Source organism: Felis catus, chromosome X (assembly GCF_018350175.1).
Source record: "Felis catus isolate Fca126 chromosome X, F.catus_Fca126_mat1.0, whole genome shotgun sequence".
Classification (NCBI taxonomy): Eukaryota; Metazoa; Chordata; class Mammalia; order Carnivora; family Felidae; genus Felis; species Felis catus.
In genome coordinates, this window is record NC_058386.1 from 14,296,261 (window position 1) to 14,305,915 (window position 9,655).

Below are 9,655 nucleotides of genomic sequence, written 5' to 3' on the forward strand. Positions count from 1 at the left end.
CTGAGAAGCCCCTTGATCTGCTGTCTACAAGCTGGAGACACAGAAAAGCTGGTGTAATTCAGTTCTGAAGGCCTGAGAACCAGGGAAGCCCAACAGTGTAAGTACTGGTCTGAGTCTACAAGGCCAGCACCAGGAGCACTAATGTCTGAGGGCAGGAGAATATGGTTCTCTCACTTCAAGCAAAGAGCCCATTTCCCTTTTTCAGCCCTTTTCTTCTATTCAGGCCCTCAAGGTATTAGATGATGCCGGGTCACATTGGTGAGGACAGCTCTTCTTCAGTCTGCTGATTCAAATGCTAATCCCTTTCAGAAACACCTTGACAAACAAACCCAGAAGTAATGTTTCACCAGCTGTCTGGATATCCCTTAGCCCAGTCAAGTTGACGCATAAAATTGACCATCACAAAGCCTAATGGGAGGAATGGATTATAACACAGTTTATGCTACTTATTTGCAAAGGTTTCAGCAAAAGGAGGGAGGGAGAGAGAGAGGGAGGGAGGGAGGAGAGGGAGAGAGAGGGAGAGAAAGGGAAGGAGGAGTGCGGAGAGGGGGTGGAAGAGAGAGAAGGAGGGAGGGAGAGAGGGAGAAAAGAGGGGGAGAGAGGGAGGCAGAAAAAGAACAGAGTGGAAAGAAAGAATAATGGAATAAGGTCAGGAGAAATGTTAGGTACCTCTTGCTGAAGAGTTCACAGATGATGACTGTATTATTTTTCAACTTTTCTTAATGTTTAACAAGTTTAAAAATAAAAAACTTAGGGGACTATCTGAGAAAAATCCCTTTCTGAGCTCCACCCAGCATCCTCAAGAGACAGGGGTGTGGACACAGAGTTGGAGGCTGCCATGTCCTCCTGACATTCTTTGGGTCCATGCAGGCCTCAGTAGCAATGGTGTCCCTGTTCATTCGCCCCTGTGCCTCCTGCTGTCTCTCCTGCTGGGGTGTACAGCTGGCAACTCCTAGAGCTGTGGCACTCAGCTACTCATGGCCCCGCTTCTCTCTTCTGGCTCTCTCTTATACATGCTGTGTATCCTCTTGAAGTCCAGGTGGGACTCCCCAGGGCCCCCAGGTTCACCTTGCAGCCCTCAACCCTGAGGTCACTCTGTGCCCCTGTAGCACCTCCTCTGGTGGGTTCACAGGCCAGCATTATGGTTACTGTTGGCTTCCCTCGATAGGGCCCTTCTGGGTGCCCTCCCTGCTACCCCGGAGTGAAGGCAGCCAGGAAAATAGCATGTAGCACTTCTGCCCACATTTCATGAGCCAGCACTTGGTCATATGGTCCACAAGCTGACTGCAAGAGAGGCTGGGAAATGTAAGATTCCTGTGTACCCAAGAAGGAAAGGTCTGGTGAGTATTTATAGACCGGCTGTGTCATAATTGCCTAGAGAGGCTAGGTGAGACCAGGACTCCCTGGGGGCTCAGGCAAACCCTGTCGGACCTGAGAAAGGCTGGGGGCAGCCTGAAAGGTATGGGAAAGGGAAAGGAGGCAAAGCCCGAAGGTTCCCAACAATTCAGAGGATGACTGGACTGCCCCAGGCACGCTGCTTATGGTTCCCAGGCAAGTCAGTCTGGTTGAAAGCCTTAGGACTTGGTAGATACAAAGTCTCAACGACATTAAAATAGAATTTGATTTTTTTTTTTTTAAATAAAATGGGTCTTACATAGACTATTTCAGGAATCCATCTAAGGTCTAGATCGGGGTTTCTCAACCTTGGTACTAGTGATATTTGGGGCTAGATCAATGTTTGTCATGGGGGCTGTCCTATGCACTCAAGGGTGTTCAGAAGCATTCCTGCCCTCCACTTCCTAGATGCTAGTGGCACCCACTCCCTAGCTGTCACAACCAAAACTGTCCCCACACATTGCCAAATATCCCCTGGGGGACAAAATCACTCTCATTTGAGGACCAGTGCTGCAGTGGATGTTAGAATCTCATGATTTCACATTTTCATAATATGTTTCCCAGGCTTACTTGTGGGGGTGACAGGCTGATGTGGGAGAGCCGAGGAGGGTCTGCCCCGTAAGTGAGGCACAAAGCTAGGGGCCCTTCCCTCGCATTAAGTTCTAATTTAATTTTAATCTGATAAAGTGGGATTTACAGAGAATATCTCAGGGCCATCTGTGCAGCAGCGGTTCTCAACGGGAGCAGTACCTCTCCCCCGACAACAGGCCTCGGGGAAGTTTCAAGATGTTTGAGGATGATTCCAATTGTCAACGACTGGAGCCTATTGCTGGCATCCAGCGGGCAGGGGCCAGGGATGCCAAATGGTCTGCAGTGCCCGGGACAGCCTAGAACAACAAACTTGTGTTCTGCCCAAATGCCATTTGAACTGCTGTGGAGAAACCACCAGAAGCACGAGCAATTTTAGAGCTGTTTTCACTACCTCATAGAAATCCTGTTTGTGCAGGATAGCTGTAAATCTAGAGATTACTGGGTTCACTTATGATACAAGCTTCCAGAGGGCTTAACTTGCCCATAGATTTCAAAAAATCATGCAGTGAACAGATGCTGATGCAAAATTCCCTTGGAGTCAGTTTCTCATGCCCAATCGCAGACCAGGCTTTGAGGGGCATGGAGCTTTGTAGCATCTGGTGGGAGAAGGCTCTGTTACAAACTACACGGAGGCGCCTGGGTGGCTTAGTTGGTTGAGCATCCAACTCCTCATTTCAGCTCCGGTCATGATCTCACGGTTTGTGAGTTCAAGCCCTGCATCAGGCTCCACACTGACATCAAGAGTGCAGCCTGCTTGGGATTCTCTCTCTCCCTCTCTCTGCCCCTCCCCTGTTTGCACTATCTCTCAAAAATAAATAAATAAACATTTAATAAGTAGATATCATACAAAATAACAAATATAAAATTAGGTACCAACACGAATATTTACTTAGAGTAAGAATGAAACTTGCCAACAAATTGTAAATTTCAAAAAAAAAAAGACAAATTTCCCCCCAAAAAATCATAAAAATAATAGTATTTTGTGTGAATTAGCTTCCTGAATTATATTTACAATATTTTTCCCTTTTTTCTGGCTAGATACTCTGATAACATCTTTACGTGACAATAATTTTACACCATCATTTTCCAATGAAATAATAAAAATAATTCAGCCTTACATCCACCGTAGCTGATTGCAATGTATCTTATCGATAGAGGGGATGACTGTTAACATATAAACTTCACACACACATGTTCTTACTGGTTAGAGTATCGCTACAAGTCTGTACACACAAGCACGAGAATTCTATTTCTATTTGTTCCAATTAATCAAAGAAAAAAGACACATTAGGTGGTTATAATTATAGATACTACATTTATTTATTTTTAAAAAATTTTTCTAATGTTTATTCATTTTTGAGAGAGAGAAACAGAGTGTGAGCAGGGAGGGGAGGAAGGGAGACATAGAATCTGAAGCAGGCTCCAGGCTCTGAGCTGTCAGCACACAGCCTGATGTGGGGCTTGAACTCACAAACTGTGAGATCATGACCTGAGCCGAAGTCAGATGCTCAATCGGCTGAGCCACTCAGGTGCCCCCATAAATGCTGCATTAATAAGTGTATTCATTGCCTACTGCTGCCACAGCAAATGACTGCAAGCTGGGTGGCCTGACACCTCAGGAGTGTATTCTCTCACACTTCTGGAAGCAAAAGTCCCAAATCAAGGTGTCGGCAGGGCCATGCTCCCTCCAAAGCTTGGAGGGGAGAATCCCTCCTGTCTCTTCCAGCTTTTTGTGGCTCCTAGCATTTCTGGGCCTGTCACATCACCCCAGCGTCTGCCTCCATCTTCCCACAGCCTTCTCTGTGTCTCTGTGTGCCCTCTCCTCCATAAGGACACCAGCCATTGGATTAGTGCTCGCTTTAATCCAGAATGGCCTCATCTTAACTTAATTACATCTTTGAGTACTTATTTCCCAGTAAGGTCCGTGTTAGGTGGTCCCAGGTGGACATGAGTTTTGGGGGACACTATTCACCCCAGCACACCAACTATACCCCTGGCAGGAGAACTTCCATTTTGATTAGGCGTTAATGAGAACCGAAGCCCCCACTGTGTCTGCTGATGGGAAGGGTTTTCCACAACATCATGCTATATACTTTCCAGACCTTTTTCCTCCTCCACTGTGCACACATCTTTGGTACTTGCTGCCGTAGGTCCAGCCGATATCTCAATATGGCCAGGGGACACTGTGTCACAATGCCACATGTCTTGGCACAATAAATAAGCACGACTCCAGAGACACCCTTGTATTGGGACGGCTCACAATAAATTAACTACACACACAAGTCACTGTGCACCACATAAACATTTCCCGCTAAGAGTATACTAAGTGCACCCCTAACTCAAATTGCCCTCAGCCCGATCTCAAAAACGTCTGTGGCCACTTCAACACCAGCAGATTTGAAGGAAGCTATGCCATCCACTACACGGAGCTTCCAAAGTTGCTCTGGGTGTTAACCTCAGCTCAGCGGATGGGAGAAAAAGAAAAATGGAGTTTCGTTTAAGAGGTTCCCATGGGCTGTGGTGCAGGCCTGGAAATGGTGTGATCGTTTTCACCGGCATGCACTTGGCCAAAACCCAGCCAGGTGTAGGGTGGATGTATGGCAGAGAGGAAGTAAACTTGACACAGAGGACTTAACCGACTGTGGTTAGAACGTCTTATTTTTGCAAATTTTGCAAAATCACATGACATGTGAACATATTGTCAGGGCCCCTTCCAGGGGCTCACGAGGGGTCTCTGCAGGCGAGGGGCCTCCAAGCTTAAGCCCTGGTAGCCCATGCCAGTTAATCCGTTTTGATAGGCTATCAAACTATTAAGCCAGGGAAAGGCCATGGACTGAGTAACTGGGTTTTGGCAAAGGAGCTGGCCAAGATCGTCATCGTTTTTTCATAAACAAATTATGGCCGTTCAGATGGAAGTGAACAAGCACACTCTGAGAGGCTCGCTGGTGGGTCAGCGGGAACCTGAGAAGATACCCCTGGGATATTCTAGCTACCCTCCCTATTCCAGCCACACTGGTCCCCTTGCTTTTCCCTCTCTATGCCAGATACACTCCTGCCTCAGGGCCTTTGTATTTGCTGTCCTCTCTGGGTAAACTGTTCTTCCCCCCATATTGCATGCTGGCTCCCTCAATTCTTTGAGGGACTGTGGCTGTAGTAGACAGCGACCTACCAAAATGTATGCTCCCTGTCCATATTGTAGAATTATTGCTGGGACAATAGGTGCATCTAGATAAGGATATGTGCTAAGCTGGCTGGGTTTTGGCCAAGTGAATGCCGGTAAAAACCATCACACCATTTCCAGGCCTGCATCACAGACCATGGGAACCTCTTAAACGAGACTCCATTTTTCCTTTTCTCCCATCTGTTGAGCTGAGGTTAACACCCAGAGCAACTCTGGAAGCTCCGTGTAGTGGATGGCAGAGCCTCTATCAGAACAGATGCCACCTAATGATCCCATAGTCCCTCCCCACAACCCAGTGATTAGAGCAAGAAATAAACTCTTGTATTTAGCCACTGAGATTTGAGGGCTTATTTGTTATATCAGCTAGCATTACGTTAACTAGTACAGTCATTTTTCAGGGACATCTTCCTAGATTACTGTATTTAAAATTGCAACTGCTTCCCTTCCATTCCTCCACTCCCACTCCCTGTTTTCCACTCTGGCTTAATTTTTCTCCATAGACTTATGATCATCTGACACAGCATTTAGGCTTCATGAAGACAGGAAATGTGTCTGTTGTGTTTGCTACCGTACTTCCAGCATCTACCCAATAAACCTTTCTGTGACAATATTCTGTATCTGTGCTGTCCAGTGTAGTAGCCACCGGCCACATGTATCTACTGAGCACGTGAAATGTGGCTAGTGCGACTGAATTTCTAATTTTAGTTAATTTAAGTAGCCATATATGACTAATGGCTACCCTATCAGACAGTGCAGATCGAGAACAATGGTTCAGTGTAGCCATCCAAAAAATGTCTGTTGAATTTAAGAATAAATAAATGGATTCAACAGGCTTTTGCTGAGTTTGTCACGTGCCACACGCAAATGAGATCCTCGTTACTCAGCAGTGCATTGGCCAGGGGCTAACCTGGGAGACTCACTGAGATCTTCTTGAGTTTATTATTCTATGAGTGGCCAACTCAGTGTTTGAGAAATAAACCCAAATTTTCACCCTTCTCTGTGAGTTTAAGTTGGACAAGATTCATTTCTAGAACATGTTATATTCGATCTGGGTGAGGGAATTCTTTCACTGCCATTCACAACAGTTAAAGCCAAAATAATATCAGGGAAGAAAGTTCCAGTGCTATGTGTAGTGTGATTTGAGGATAGTTAAAAAGGCTTCATCTCCCAAGAGCATCTTTAATCTTCCCTTCTTCTTCCACAGTTCTGAGCTCAACACTCAGAAGGTGATAATTATACTGTGGCAGAGACGGCATCTGGTCTCTGAAAGCCATGCTGCCATCTTCTCAGACACGTAGCCTGACTACATTTCCCAGCTTTTTGTGCAGTTAGGTTTGGTCATGTGACCGAATTATAGTGTGTATGGTTTCTTCGCAGGCTATTTTTTTTTCTTTTCCCCTCTGGTTTTGAGATTTTCTCCTTTACTGGAGTGCTCTGTAGTTTTACCACATTTTTCTAGGTGTGGATTTCTTTTATCTTGCTTGGAAAAAGATATGCTTTGTTTAATCTAAAAACTCATGTCTTTTTTCAGTCCCAGAACTTGTTCTGTTGTTATCTCTTTGAATATTGTTCTGCCCCCATCTCCCTTTAATTTTTCATTCTGCAACTTTGATTAGACATATGTTGGAACTTGCTCCAAATTAACTTTCTTTTAAAAAATTGTTTGAGAGAGGAAGCACAAGTTGGGGAGAGGGGCAAAGGGAGAGAGAGAGAGAGAAAGAGTCCTAAGCAGACTCCACGCCCAGCACAGAGCCCAACGTGGAGCCCAACGTGGGGCTTGATCTCACAACCACGAAATCATGACCTGAGTCGAAATCAAGAGGCAGACACTCAACTGACTGAGCTACTCAGGCGCCCTCGAATTATTTTCATAGTTCATTTTTCTTTACTTCTCTCTCTCTCTCCTGCTCCCCATCCACTCGGCCACATTTGGGGTAATTTCCTCACATATACCATTTAACTAATTTTCTTTTTGCCATTATTTACACTACTGTTTAGCCTGTCCACTCATTTCTATGACTCTATTTTTCATTAGTAAAAACTCTATTTGGTTCTCATTCAAATCTCTCTGGTCTTTCTTCATATTACATTGGGCTTTCATTCTGGTTCTCTCTTTTATGTCTTCAACTATTCAAAATATATTTATAGTGTTGTTACGATGATTCTCTAATACCCAATTTGGGGTGCCTATTCTCTTGTCTGCTGAAATTTCTAACTGTCCCTCACAATAGGTGTGTTATTCTATACAACCATAATCGTTTACTGTGAATTCTTCTTTAGTGGACTGTATTTTTTTTTCCTGGAGTCCTGTGAGTCACTAGCTGTGAAAATGGACCCGCAGAGTGGTTTTACATTTGTTTCAGTTGGGAATTCTGGAGTTTTCAAAGGTTCTAGATCCATTTTTATGTTAGTTGTTTGGCTTGTGTTTCCTGTGCCATACAGGTAATGTAAACTCAAATTCTACACCAAGTAGGGCGTAATCCTGGGTTTTTCACCTCCTGCACAGGGCTTCCCTCCACCCAGGGGCCCAGCCACCAGCCTCCTCATCATCTCTGGGCCAGGTTTGCTTTCCTGGCAAGCCTGTCACGTCCCTTTTCAGCTCCTGGATAGGACAGCAGTCTGAGGTGAGATCTTCATGGTCCTGGGGTACCTGTTTGGCCTTAGTGCTCTGACTTTGATTCCGTTCTTCCTGTCCAGGCACTTGGGGATTTCCTTTATCCTTTTCTGAGCTCTTGTATATATTTAAATTCTGGGGATATGTTTTTCGAGAATTTCTACATATTAGTAATAGAAGAGAGTTCTTATCATGAGCTCAGTCTGTTTTATCACTGGAAGAAGCCTCCTGTTGATTCTTTTTAGAATGTCTCAGAACTCTCCAACCTCTTTTCTCTGATTTACTTCTAGCATTCTTGTGACGGCAGGGGGCTGGTCTATGGGACATTTCTAATACAGAGTGAATACCCCATTATGCAAACAAATCATAGAGACACATAATTTATGTAAAATTGGTCTGAAAAAGACATGATATACTTGTGTATGCTCTTAATGATATACAATGTAAATGTCAGACAGAAGCTTGAAAATCAGGGTCAGAAAACAGTGACCTTTCCATTCTGTCCAATATGTCCTTGGGATAAACTGCATTTTTATTGCATTATATTACATTACACCACTGCAATTATATGAGACTCTTGTTGGAATTTTGAATGCTTCTCTCTATCATTTTAATATGCACGTATATTATGTATGGCAATTTGAGTGTTCTATAAACAAAATTCATTGTATAGAAATGAAATTGAAAAATACGATAATTCAATAATGCATAGAAATACACCGCAAAATAATAGTTAGGATATAAAAGAAATTATATGGCTTTTAAAAGTAAATACCTATGGCAAATAAGACCATAATATTGGGCCTTGGACAAAGAGCCACTTTGGTTTAATATATCAATATTCCAAGAGAAAAAGAAAAAGAAGGAATTCTCAAAATGATTTTTGATAACTTTCACATTTCTACCAAGTAATGTTAGTGGTATATAGAAACCATGGCATGAAAGTACTCGTAGTTTTTGCAAACAATAATTAAGGCATAACAGAAGGTTTTATTTTTCATGTTGCATGGTTCTGAAAAAAAATTGTAAAAAGGATCCTTTTGGCTTTTGTGAGCTCCCTCGAGAAAAATGTTGATAATAAAGAAAGATGGAGAAAAAAAATGCTGGAATTTTACAACACAAACAAGACACACAAGCCATTTTCCTAACTTCACACTGTTCGGGAGAGTGACAAAACACCAATTTCCACAAGATGGTCTGTCTCACAAATATGGAACACTTCCCATTCAAATAGGTGTCTGGGGCATTGTGGGTAAGCCAGCCAAAACGAGTAGCAATAGCATGTAAATGAAACTAGCAACCTTCCCCATCCTGAGTATTCACCCGAGTCACTGGCACACTGTAGAAAGGCTGCCAGACCTTCCAGTGACAGAAACCTCACATCTGCTGCCTCCTACGACATCTCTGAAAAGCACCACCTCCAGCCTGGAGGGTTCCTTTGTTGGTGACATGCAGTTGAGGGGAGGAAATAACATGCCATTTGGTGTCCTCCGGGCAGGTCTGTGAACAGACTTGTGCTGGGTCTCTGTTCTGCTTTTTCAACATGTTCAAGATCTGCATGTGCTATGTGCTGTAACACGCAAGTGGCAGATAAACAAACCTGTGCTGATTTCCAGGAAAATGCAATTACCATTTTAGGAGAACCATTACATTTGTCTCAACCCAAACGATTTGCAAACTGACGAACTGCAGGTTGTCCGTGTGGCTTGTAAGACAACCACCTGATCCCCAGAAGTGCAGACGCGGCCACGACTCCCAAGGAGGCCTGGGCTCTGGCAGCAGGCGCGGCCAGGCTTGTGCTCATCTCCCCTGGTCCTGACCACTTGTGTGCATTCCAGCCTGACTTCCCCGGGCCAGGACCTGCACTTCTCAAC

The 9,655-nt window shown here is 44.2% G+C and overlaps 1 protein-coding gene across 3 annotated transcripts in view; it reads right to left on the bottom strand.

Annotated features, from left to right (window-relative positions):
- Positions 1 to 9,655, bottom strand: part of RAI2 (retinoic acid induced 2) — a 375,422-nt gene that overhangs the window by 104,395 nt on the left and 261,372 nt on the right. The gene's annotated exons all lie outside the window — the stretch shown is intronic.